Genomic DNA, 13,522 nt, shown 5'->3' on the forward strand with positions numbered 1-13,522 from the left:
AAAATACTGCTGCTTCGTTACATTACCACTCTTACGTTTATACTGTTAATCACAACCAGTCATATTTAGTATCCATCAAAGCAACATTCGCAATGCAAATTAAGGGCATTTAATTCATTTGCAAATTTCCTCAGTATTTGAAGGGTGTCATTTCCAGTACTACTGCATTGCCAACACTGATCGGGGTGGCTGGTAGCCTAGTGGTTAGAGCGTTGGGACAGTAACCAAACGGTTGCTGGATTGCAATCCCCGAGTTGAAAAGGTAAAAATCTGTCGTTCTGCCCCTGAACAAGGCAGTTGACCCACTGTTCCCCGGTAGGCCATCATTGTAAAATAAGAATTTGTTCTTAACTGCCTTGCCTAGTTAAATAAATAATAATTGGCTGGTGAGTGTTGAGTCAATATCTTCTCTTTATCTATCTGCAGATCCAGAGACGCCAGGCAGTAGGTCCTCTGTTATCCTGGTCCAAATGAATTGTGGTTGAAAATTCCCATGAAATTCTGATTCATAATCTAGCTTTATTGTGGCCATGGAACCTTTGGGCCAGCATAGTGCCCAACAAAATTCGAATGACAAACACCATACGAGAGCTTTTAAACACAAGCTCTACTTTCAGCATTGTACACTTTTGTAATTACTATATCATATGCGGAGCAGCCACAACATTTTTGGTACTGAAGTTGAAAACAGGTCTAAAAATACAACTGAGATTTACTACTAAAAAATACAATTTATATCACATTGGTACACGTTGTTGAAATTAGGACAGGGATTGGTGTGTTTTACTCTGAGCCAAAACCAACTGGAAAATGGCCTTTATGCTTCTGGTTACCCTGTGAAATGTCTAATTCCATAGAAGTGTCATCTAGCAATGTTCAGTAAAATAACAAATACTTGAAGCCAATGTAAACATTTAATTAAACCAATTTAATCAAAGAGCAGCTGAACAAGAGTTAGCAAAGTTTAGGATGAGGGGGATGAAGTCGTCGATGTTGTCTGGCAGCCTGGGATTGGTGACAACAGCAAAACAACTTCCCCCAAAGATGATGGATATACTGACAAGATGCATGTCTCTCCTTTCTTTTGATTTGTGATTACATCTCTTTATTGTAATCCTTTTTTGAATATTCCATGAGGGTTGTTGACGTCAACTGCCTGTATTCAATGGGGAGAGATGCTATGCTACTAGCCTCATAACATGAATATGCATAGCCATCCCAAGACAACTCCGATATGAAGTGTTTTTTCTCATAGTTGCCAGGATGTCACGTCTCCTACTTATATCAGTAAACTCTTAAGCATTAAGCATCCTTTTATTCGATAAGATAAAACCCACGTAGCAAATAAGGCATTAGTTTCTTTGTAGTAGATGGAGCTTTCACCTGATGTTTCCTCGTCCTCTCTGCTTCCCCTGATGTTTCCCCATCCTCTCTGCTTCCCCCGAAGTGTCCTCTTCCTCTCTGCTTCCCCCCGCAGTGTCCTCTTCCTCTCTGCTTCCCCCGAAGTGTCCTCTTCCTCTCTGCTTCCCCTGAAGTGTCCTCTTCCTCTCTGCTTCCCCTGAAGTGTCCTCTTCCTCTCTGCTTCCCCCGAAGTGTCCTCTTCCTCTCTGCTTCCCCCGCAGTGTCCTCTTCCTCTCTGCTTCCCCCGAAGTGTCCTCTTCCTCTCTGCTTCCCCTGAAGTGTCCTCTTCCTCTCTGCTTCCCCTGAAGTGTCCTGTTCCTCTCTGCTTCCCCTGAAGTGTCCTCTTCCTCTCTGCTTTCCCTGATGTTATCCTGGAGAGAAAGAGAGAGCATGCGGCAGTGGAGGGATCATTCAAATTACGTGAAAGGGACGCAGTATTCTAACACACAGGTACAGTTGAAGTCGGAAGTTTACATAGACCTTAGCCAAATACATTTAAACTCAGTTTTTCACAATTCCTGACATTTAATCCTAGTAAAAATCCCTGTTTTAGGTCAGTTAGAATCACCACTTTATTTTAAGAATGTGAAATGTCAGAATAATAGTAGAGAGAATTATTTATTTCAGCTGTTATTTCTTTCACCACATTCCCAGTGGGTCAGAAGTTTACATACACTCAATTAGTATTTGGTAGCATTGCCTTTAAATTGTTTAACTTGGGTCAAACGTTTCGTGTAGCCTTCCACAAGCTTCCCACAATAAATTTGGTGAATTTTAGCCCATTTCTCCTGACAGAGCTGGTGTAACTGAGTCAGGTTTGTAAGGCCTCCTTGCTCGCCTACACTTTTTCAGTTCTGCCCACATATTTTCAATGGGATTGAGTTCAGGGCTTTGTGATGGCCACTCCAATACCTTAACTTTGTTGTCCTTAAGCCATTTTGCCACAACTTGTAAGTATGCTTGGGGTCATTGTCGATTTGGAAGACCCATTTGCGACCAAGCTTTAACTTCCTGACTGATGACTTGAGATGTTGCTTCAATATATCCACATAATTTCCCCTTCTCATGATGCCATTCTATTTTGTGAAGTGCACCAGTCCCTCCTGCAGCAAAGCACCCCCACAACATGATGCTGCCACCCCCATGCTTCACGGTTGGGATGGTGTTCTTCAGCTTGCAAGCCGCTCCCTTTTTCCTCCAAACATAACGATGGTCATTATGGCCAAACAGTTCTATTTTTTGTTTCATCAAACCAGAGGACATTTCTCCAAAAAGTACGATCTTTATCCCCATGTGCAGTTGCAAACCGTAGTCTGCTCGTTTTTATGGCGTTTATTTGAGCAGTGGCTTCTTCCTTGCTGAGAGGCCTTTCAGGTTATGTCGATCTAGGACTCGTTTTATTGTAGATATAGATACTTTTATACCTGTTTCCTCCAGCATCTTCACAAGGTCCTTTGCTGTTGTTCTGGGATTGATTTGCACTTTTCACGCCAAGGTACGTTCATCTCTAGGAGACAGAACACGTCTCCTTCCTGAGCGGTATGACGGCTGCGTGTTTATTCTTGCGTTCTATTGTTTGTACAGATGAACGTGGTACCTTCAGGCACTTGGAAATTGCTCCCAAGGATGAACCAGACTTGTGGAGGTCTACAATTTAATTTCTGAGGTCTTGGCTGATTTCTTTTGATTTTCCCATGATGTCAAGCAAAGAGGGACTGAGTTTGAAGGTAGGCCTTGAAATACCTCCACAGGTACACCTCCAATTGACTCAATTAGCCTATCAGAAGCTTCTAAAGCCATGACATAATTTTCTGGAATTTTCCAAGCTGTTTAAAGGCACAGTCAACTTAGTGTATGTAAACTTCTGACCCACTGGAATTGTGATACAGTGAGTTATAAGTGAAATAATCTGTCTGTAAACAATTGTTGGAAAAATAACTTGTGTCATGCACAAAGTAGATGTCCTAACCGACTTGCCAAAACTATAGTTTGTTAACCTTACATTTGTGGAGTGGTTGAAAAAGGAGTTTTAATGACTCCAACTTAAGTGCATGTAAACTTCCGACTTCAACTGTAACAAGTATATAGGCTGATGTGGACACCAATTCAGAGGCAAAATATGTTTTTATTTGTTTATTTTATTTTACTAGGCAAGTCAGTTAAGAACAAATTCTTATTTACAGTGACGGCCTACACCAGCCACACCCGGACGACGCTGGGCCAATTGTTCGGCGCCCTATGGGACTCCTAATCACGGCCGGTTGTGATACAGCCTGGATTCGCACTAGAGTGTCTGTAGTGATGCCTCTAGCACTAAGATGCAGTTCCTTAGACCGCTGCGCCACTCGGGAGCCCCATATGTGAAAGTGTCTAGGAGTCATCTACAGGTGATACTACGCAACATGAGAAAGAGACACACCTTGAGAGCATCATGTCAAACCGGAATAGTAGAGAAGTGTCTTCCCTTGAAAGACAAGGAAGGAGAGGAGGGTCTTAGCTGAGGTCCAAGCATTCTGATATGTTCTGTCCAGTTGTCCCTCAAACAGGCCTGCAGGGCCATCAACCCACCGACATACGATCTGAGTGAGGGAACTGTGAGTATGGCAGAGAGAGAGAGATCAATAATCACTGTTGAGCATTCCATTTAAAAATGGTGTAATACTGTTCTAGAGTCATATTGTATGGTACAGCAGGGTTAGACAGATATGCAAACTTAGCCATAGGGCCAGGCTTTATAGTAGAGCGTGTGCTTAATATTAGCAGCTGAGAGATAAATAGTAGCAGCTGGGATCCTCCTCTTTTGAGCAGCAACCATCAAAACTCTGCTTTCATACTGGATTGCATATAGAAATGGCTGGGCTTATAAAAAACCTTATTTCACACTGTTATGGGAAAAATCAGCCAGAAAAGGGAAGAACTGTTAAGAGATGTAGTTCTTTAATACGAGCTGCAGCAACGGAGACCCACTCCAGACACAGCTAGAGTAGGACTCAATAAACCTTTGTTCACACACCATAGTTATAAGGACTGTCCTATTTTTTTATTTTATGAAAAAAATGTACCTTTATTTAACTAGGCAGGTCAGGAAAGAACAAATTATTATTTTCAATGACGGCCTAGGAACTGCCTTGTTCTCTATATCTTTTGCAGAAACTGTTTGTGTTCCCACAGCACCTGCTCTCAGTCAAATGCACAATATTCTGGGCGTTCTGCCAATTGCCTGATTCTGTCACAAACCCTCCCTACATCCTGTTCTCATGGTTCCTCTGATACAAGTTATGCAAAGCTGGTTACCCTCAAGTTACCAAACACTGGCATTTTACTATTCAGCTACAGTTCCTCCATTTTTCACATAAATAATTAACATAGCATGAATATATTATTTAACATAAGCATATATGCATAAATATAGGATTCAACATAAGCATATAGTAAATATTCTTCAACAACACCCATGCATCCACCACTATTTGAGGAGCATGCAGCCACTTGCTGAACGACAGATGATATTCCTCCCAAACTCTGTGTGCAATGGGCTCGCCAACCCTGTTCCTGCAGCTACCCAGTACTTAATTTGCGAAACCAAATTAAATCTGTTCGGGAACATCGATAGTAACATGTTTTCACAACCCAACATATTTAATTAAACTGTTGACAGCCCATCTCTTTATGCGCTCAAGAAAGGCATGAAAGAGAGAGAGGAGAAGATGGAAAGGCATGGTGGTGAGATATTCTGTAGCTAAAGATTTTAGTAGATGGAGCTATACACCATCAAAGCTGCAATATGAAACTTTTTGGGTGACCGACCAAATTCACATAGAAATGCGTGTTATAGACTTGTCATTCTCATTAAAAGCAAGTCTAATAAGCGGTAGATCTGTTCTATGTGCAGTATTTCTATGCATCCCATTAAGTTTTGTTTTTGCCTCTTTTACTTTCGGTTTTGTACACCAGCTTCAAACAGCTGAAAATACAATATTTTTGGTAATTGAAAATATATTTCACAGCGGTTTAGATGGTACAATGTTTCTCTACACTACACCATGCTTGTTTCCTCACATATACTAAAATTAGGCAAATAATTAGAATTTTAGCAACCAGGAAATGGCGGAGCGATTTCTGCATAGTGCATCTTCAACATAATAGTACATAACTCTGTTAGCAGTTTATGTTACTCTTCGATAACACAGACCCCAAAGCAAATCAGGGGGAGAAATATAGGTTTATTCTAAGAGGACTCTTAAGGATCAGCCCCTTTTTTTAAATTTTCGACTGAAATGACATACCCAAATCTAACTGCCTGTAGCTCAGGCCCTGAAGCAAGGATATGCATTTTCTTGGTACCATTTGAAAGGAAACACTTTGAAGTTTGTGTAAATGTCAAAGGAATGTAGGAGAATATAAAACATTGGATCTGGTAAAAGATAATACAAAGAAAAAAACAACCGTTTTTTTTGTACCATAATCTTTGAAATGCAAGAGAACGGCCATCATGTATTATTCCAGCCCAGGTGCAATTTAGATATTGGCCACTAGATGGAAGCAGTGTATGTGCAAATTGTTAGTCTGATCCAATAAACCATTGCATTTCTGTTCAAAATGTTTTATCAAATGTGCCTAATTTGTTCATTAATAACTTTTCATGTTCAAAACTGTGCACTCTCCTCACACAATAGCATGGTATTATTTCACTGTAATAGCTACTGTAAATTGGAAAGTGCAGTTAGATTAACAAGAATATCAGATATGTCTATGTGCTGGGAAATGTTCTTGTTACTTACAACCTCATGCTAATCGCATTAGCCTACTTTAGCTCAACCTTCCCACAGGGGACCCACCAGTCCTGAAGAAGTTAATTTTAAACAGCCATCACTAACATAGAGAGGCTGCTGCCAACATACAGACTCAAATCTCTGGCCACTTAAATAAATTGACTCAATTAAGGTATCACTAGTCACTTTAAATAACGCCACTTTAATAATGTTTACATATCCTACATTACTCATCTCATATGTATATACTATATTCAAAACCATCTACTGCATCTTGTCTAAGCCGCACGCCATCGCTCAGCCATAAAGTTGAAGTCAGAAGTTTGCATACACATTGAGCATTGAGATTGAGACTAACCTCATATAAATATCTTGGAATTTTAATTAATGACGGCCTCTCTTTTAAATTGCATATTCAACAATTTACAAAAAGATTGAAGCTGAAATTGGGATTTTATTTTAGGAATAAGGCCTGTTTTTCTTTTGAAGCCAGAAGGAGGCTAGTATCAGCTACATTTATGCCTTTACTAGACTATGGGGATATTTTATATATGAAAGCTTCCGCTAAGTGTTTGAGATCAATTGACACCCTTTACCATGGCACTTTGAGATTTATTTTAAACTGCAAAACCCTTACGCACCACTGCACTTTGTATACCAGGGTTGGCTGGCCTTCTCTAGTCACTCGTAGGCTCAGTCACTGGTTTACTACCTTTTTATTTGGGCATTTTTATTGTTCAGAAATGTGGTGGGTACTCTCTTCATTCGCTGGACTTTATCCTGCTAACTGTTCCAAATGTCCGAACTGAATTTGGTAAAAGGGCTTTTATGTACTCTGCGCCATCGTCTTGGAACGCCTTACAAAATACTTTTAAACTGGAAGAACTTGTCCCGATTGGTATTTTTAAATCACTGATGAATGATCTTGAGACTGATTCCCTGACCGGTCAATGTTTTTAATTTGCTGTTTTTGATTTTGTTATACACTTGTGAATTCTATGGTTTTTACTAGATTACTTGTAGTTTTTCATGGTGTTTGTCTGTAATTTTTGTAATGACTTGGTGCTGCCTATCTCGGCCAGGACGCTCTTGAAAAAAGAGATTTTAAAACTTGATGAGCCCTTCCTGGTTAAATAAAGGTTTAATAAATGAATAAAATACACCTACATACAGCCAAATACATTTAAACTCAGTTTTTCACAATTCCTGACATTTAATCCTAGTAAAAATTCCCTGTCTCAGGTCAGTTAGGATCACCACTTTATTTTAAGAATGTGAAATGTCAGAATAATAGTAGAGAGAAGGATTTATTTCAGTTTGTATTTCTTTCATCACATTCCCAGTGGGTCAGAAGTTTACATACACTCAATTAGTATTTGGTAGCATTGCCTTTAAATTGTTTAACTTGGATCAAAAGTTTTGGAAAGCCTTCCACAAGCTTCCCACAATAAGTTGGGTGAATTTTAGCCCATTCCTCCTGACAGAGCTAGTGTAACTGAGTCAGGTTTGAAGGCCTCTTTACGCGCACACGCTTTTTCAGTTCTGCCCACAAATTTTCTATAGGATTGAGGTCAGGGCTTTGTGATGGCCACTCCAATACCTTGACTTTGTTGTCCTTAAGCCATTTTGCCACAACTTGTAAGTATGCTTGGGGTCATTGTCGATTTGGAAGACCCATTTGCGACCAAGCTTTAACTTCCTGACTGATGACTTGAGATGTTGCTTCAATATATCCACATAATTTCCCCTTCTCATGATGCCATCTATTTTGTGAAATGCACCAGTCCCTCCTGCAGCAAAGCACCCCCACAACATGATGCTGCCACCCCCGTGCTTCACGGTTGGGATGGTGTTCTTTGGCTTGCAAGCCTCCCCCTTTTTCCTCCAAACATAATGATGGTCATTATGACCAAACAGTTCTATTTTCGTTTCATCAGACCAGAGGACATTTCTCCAAAAAGTACGATTTTTGTCCCCATGTGCAGTTGCAAACCGTAGTCAGGCATTTTTATGGCGGTTTTGGAGCAGTAGCTTCTTCCTTGCTGAGCGCCCTTTCAGGTTATGTCAATATAGGACTCATTTTTCTGTGGATAAAGATACTTTTGTACCTGTTTCCTCCAGCATCTTCACAAGGTCCTTTGTTGTTGTTCTGGGATTGATTTGCACTTTTCACACCAAAGTACGTTCATCTCTAGGAGACAGAACGCGTCTCCTTCCTGAGCGGTATGACGGCTGTGTGGTCCCATGGTGTTTATACTTGCGTACTATTGTTTGTACAGATGAACGTGATACCTTCAGGCATTTGGAAATTGCTCCCAAGGATGAACCAGACTCGTGGAGGTCTACAATGTTTTTTCTGAGGGCTTGGCTGATTTTCCCATGATGTCAAGCAAAGAGTGACTGAGTTTGAAGGTAGGCCTAGACATACATCCACAGGTACACCTCCAATTGACTCAAATGATGTCAATTAGCCTATCAGAAGCTTCTAAAGCTATGACATCATTTTCTGGAATTTTCCAAGCTGTTTAAAGGCACAGCAACCAAAAGAACCACTCCTACCACACTCAGTGCCTGACACTCCATGGCAAAAAAAAATCGCTGCTGATATCTTGGAGTTCCAAGGACGCTCATTCCTCCTAATAGTGGACTACTACTCCAAATATCCAGAGGTGCTGAGGCTGTCGGACAAGACATCAGGTAATGTGGTAGCAAAGTGGAACGCTGTGTATGCTAGACATGATATTGCAGACCATGTACCCTTTGCAAGTGCTGAGATGGCTCAGTTTGCAAAAGCGTGGGATTTCAAAATCACAAATTCAAGTCCAGGGTTTTCCCAGTCAAACGGAATGGCTGAGAAGACTATTCCGTTAGTGAAAAACATGCTGAGATCCACAGCACAAACAGGTGTTGACCCTCACATAGCTCTCCTGAACCTAAGAAATACACCTGTCCAGTGCTCCCCTGCTCAGCTACACATATGGGACGTGTCCTACGCTCCATCCTACCTGCAACTAAAGCAGCCCTTCAGCCAGTGACTCCCAAAATGTCCAACATGGCCTGAAACACAGACAGCCACAGCAGAAGACATGTTACTATAAAATGGCATCACCGCTTCCTTCATTCCGGGAGCGAGAGTGTGCATGGAGAGGGCAATATGACGGCAGCCATCAACAGTGAGAATCAGAGATGAACTGAGATCATATGAAATCAAATCAAATTTGATTTGTCACATGCACATCTTTAGCAGATGTTATTGCGGGTGTAGTGAAATACTTGTGTTTCTAGCTCCAACAGTGCAGTAATATCTAACAATTCACAACAATACGTACAATACACACAGGCAGTGGCTCGGGTGGTTGTTGTCCTTGCTGATCTTTTTGGCCTTCCTGTGACAACGGGTGCTGTAGGTGTCCTGGAAGGCAGGTAGTTTGCCCCTGGTGACGTGTTGGGCAGACCGCACCACTCTCTGCAGAGCCCTGCAGTTGCGGGCGGTGCAGTTGCAGTTGATGTCATCACACCAGTAGGAGCTCGCTACCGCAGAAACAGAAAGCATCTCAGACCCGACAGAATAGGCAAGTACAGAGACAAGAGGAAGTCACAATCACTGACTCTGTTTCTCCTCTTCGACCTCCCGGTCTGAATTAAAGAGACAGAGCACAGACAAAACATGACAAATGACAGAGCACCAGAACCCTCTGGAGAAAGAGGAGGAGAAACTTAAGAAATAGCGCAAGAGCATTTCCAAGAATCTTTTTGAGGAATAGCAACTTTGCTTAACTTTCTTCTTAAATCTGTAGTTAAGGAAAAAATGGCAGTTAAGAATACATTTCTCCTTAAGAAGGTTTTGTGAATCTGGGCCCAGAACCCTCTGTCATAGAGACTCAAACCAGTCAGAGAACTAGACCTCTCTGTCATAGACACTCAAACCAGTCAGAGCACTAGAACTCAATTTTTCAATTCAATTCAAGGGGCTTTATTGGCATGGGAAACATGTGTTAACATTGCCAAAGCAAGTGAGGTAGATAATATACAAAAGTGAAATAAACAATAAAAATGAACAGTAAACATTACACATACAGAAGTTTCAAAACAATAAAGACATGACAAATGTCATATTATATATATGCAGTGTTGTAACAATGTACAAATGGTTAAAGCACACAAGTTAAAATAAATAAACATAAATATGGGTTGTATTTACAATGGTGTTTGTTCTTCACTGGTTGCCCTTTTCTTGTGGCAACAGGTCACAAATCTTGCTGCTGTGATGGCACACTGTGGAATTTCACCCAGTAGATATGGGAGTTTATCAAAATTGGATTTGTTTTCGAATTCTTTGTGGATCTGTGTAATCTGAGGGAAATATGTCTCTCTAATATGGTCATACATTGGGCAGGAGGTTAGGAAGTGCAGCTCAGTTTCCACCTCATTTTGTGGGCAGTGAACACATAGCCTGTCTTCTCTTGAGAGCCATGTCTGCCTACGGCGGCCTTTCTCAATAGCAAGGCTATGCTCACTGAGTCTGTACATAGTCAAAGCTTTCCTTAAGTTTGGGTCAGTCACAGTGGTCAGGTATTCTGCCACTGTATACTCTCTGTTTAGGGCCAAATAGCATTCTAGTTTGCTCTGTTTTTTTGTTAATTCTTTCCAATGTGTCAAGTAATTATCTTTTTGTTTTCTCATGATTTGGTTGGGTCTAATTGTGCTGTTGTCCTGGGGCTCTGTGGGGTGTGTTTGTGTTTGTGAACAGAGCCCTAGGACCAGCTTGCTTAGGGGACTCTTCTCCAGGTTCATCTCTCTGTAGGTGATGGCTTTGTTATGGAAGGTTTGGGAATCGCTTCCTTTTAGGTGGTTGTAGAATTTAACGGCTCTTTTCTGGATTTTGATAATTAGTGGGTATCGGCCTAATTCTGCTCTGCATGCATTATTTGGTGTTCTACGTTGTACACGGAGGATATTTTTGCAGAATTCTGCATGCAGAGTCTCAATTTGGTGTTTGTCCCATTTTGTGAAATCTTGGTTGGTGAGCGGACCCCAGACCTCACAACCATAAAGGGCAATGGGCTCTATGACTGATTCAAGTATTTTTAGCCAGATCCTAATTGGTATGTTGAAATTTATGTTCCTTTTGATGGCATAGAATGCCCTTCTTGCCTTGTCTCTCAGATCGTTCACAGCTCTGTGGAAGCTACCTGTGGTGCTGATGTTTAGGCCGAGGTATGTATAGTTTTTTGTGTGCTCTAGGGCAACGGTGTCTAGATGGAATTTGTGGTCCTGGCGACTGGACCTTTTTTGGAACACCATTATTTTGGTCTTACTGAGATTTACTGTCAGGGCCCAGGTCTGACAGAATCTGTGCAGAAGATCTAGGTGCTGCTGTAGGCCCTCCTTGGTTGGTGACAGAAGCACCAGATCATCAGCAAACAGTAGACATTTGACTTCGGATTCTAGTAAGGTGAGACCGGGTGCTGCAGACTGTTCTAGTGCCCGCGCCAATTCGTTGATATATATGTTGAAGAGGGTGGGGCTTAAGCTGCATCCCTGTCTCACCCCACGACCCTGTGTGAAGAAATGTGTGTGTTTTTTGCCAATTTTAACCGCACACTTGTTGTTTGTGTACATGGATTTTATGATGTCGTATGTTTTACCCCCAACACCACTTTCCATCAATTTGTATAGCAGACCCTCATGCCAAATTGAGTCGAAGGCTTTTTTGAAATCAACAAAGCATGAGAAGACTTTGCCTTTGTTTTGGTTTGTTTGGTTGTCAATTAGGGTGTGTAGGGTGAATACATGGTCTGTTGTACGGTAATTTGGTAAAAAGCCAATTTGACATTTGCTCAGTACATTGTTTTCATTGAGGAAATGTACGAGTCTGCTGTTAATGATAATGCAGAGTATTTTCCCAAGGTTACTGTTGACGCATATTCCACGGTAGTTATTGGGGTCAAATTTGTCTCCACTTTTGTGGATTGGGGTGATCAGTCCTTGGTTCCAAATATTGGGGAAGATGCCAGAGCTAAGGACGATGTTAAAGAGTTTTAGTATAGCCAATTGGAATTTGTTGTCTGTATATTTGATCATTTCATTAAGGATACCATCAACACCACAGGCCTTTTTGGGTTTGAGGGTTTTTATTTTGTCCTGTAACTCATTCAAGGTAATTGGAGAATCCAATGGGTTCTGGTAGTCTTTAATAGTTGATTCTAGGATTTGTATTTGATCATGTATATGTTTTTGTTCTTTATTCTTTGTTATAGAGCCAAAAAGATTGGAGAAGTGGTTTACCCATACATCTCCATTTTGGATAGATAATTCTTCGTGTTGTTGTTTGTTTAGTGTTTTCCAATTTTCCCAGAATTGGTTAGAGTCTATGGAGTCTTCAATTACATTGAGCTGATTTCTGACGTGCTGTTCCTTCTTTTTCCGTAGTGTATTTCTGTATTGTTTTAGTGATTCGCCATAGTGAAGGCGTAGACTCAGGTTTTCCGGGTCTCTATGTTTTTGGTTGGACAGGTTCCTCAATTTATTTCTTAGATTTTTGCATTCTTTATCAAACCATTTGTCATTGTTGTTCATTTTCTTCGGTTTTCTATTTGAGATTTTTAGATTTGATAGGGAAGCTGAGAGGTCAAATATACTGTTAAGATTTTCTACTGCCAAGTTTACACCTTCACTATTGCAGTGGAACATTTTACCCAGGAAGTTGTCTAAAAGGGATTGAATTTGCTGTTGCCTAATTGTTTTTTGGTAGGTTTCCAAACTGCATTCCTTCCATCTATAGCATTTCTTAATGTTACTCAGTTCCTTTGGCTTTGATGCCTCATGATTGAGTATTGCTCTGTTCAAGTAGACTGTGATTTTGCTGTGGTCTGATAGGGGTGTCAGTGGGCTGACTGTGAACGCTCTGAGAGACTCTGGGTTGAGGTCAGTGATAAAGTAGTCTACAGTGCTACTGCCAAGAGATGAGCTATAGGTGAACCTACCATAGGAGTCCCCTCGAAGCCTACCATTGACTATGTACATACCCAGCGTGCGACAGAGCTGCAGGAGTTGTGACCCGTTTTTGTTGGTTATGTTGTCATAGTTGTGCCTAGGGGGGCATATGGGGGAGGGAATGCTGTCACCTGCAGGCAGGTGTTTGTCCCCCTGTGTGCTGAGGGTGTCAGGTTCTTGTCCAGTTCTGGCATTTAGGTCGCCACAGACTAATACATGTCCCTGGGCCTGGAAATGATTGATTTCCCCCTCCAGGATGGAGAAGCTGTCTTTATTAAAGTATGGGGATTCTAGTGGGGGGATATAGGTAGCACACAGGAGGACATTTTTCTCTGTTAAGATAATTTCCTTTT

The 13,522-nt window shown here is 41.2% G+C and overlaps 1 long non-coding RNA gene across 1 annotated transcript; it reads right to left on the reverse strand.

Annotated features, from left to right (window-relative positions):
- Positions 1 to 903: 903 nt before the first annotated feature.
- On the reverse strand, positions 904 to 9,735 carry LOC139553930 (uncharacterized). The gene is made up of 3 exons (XR_011670760.1): positions 9,503 to 9,735; positions 3,821 to 3,993; positions 904 to 1,772 (listed from the first exon to the last, which is right to left on the reverse strand). It is a non-coding gene; the product is annotated as an uncharacterized lncRNA (long non-coding RNA).
- Between the last annotated feature and the right edge of the window lie 3,787 nt (positions 9,736 to 13,522).

This window comes from Salvelinus alpinus, chromosome 25, assembly GCF_045679555.1.
Source record: "Salvelinus alpinus chromosome 25, SLU_Salpinus.1, whole genome shotgun sequence".
Lineage (NCBI taxonomy): Eukaryota > Metazoa > Chordata > Actinopteri > Salmoniformes > Salmonidae > Salvelinus > Salvelinus alpinus.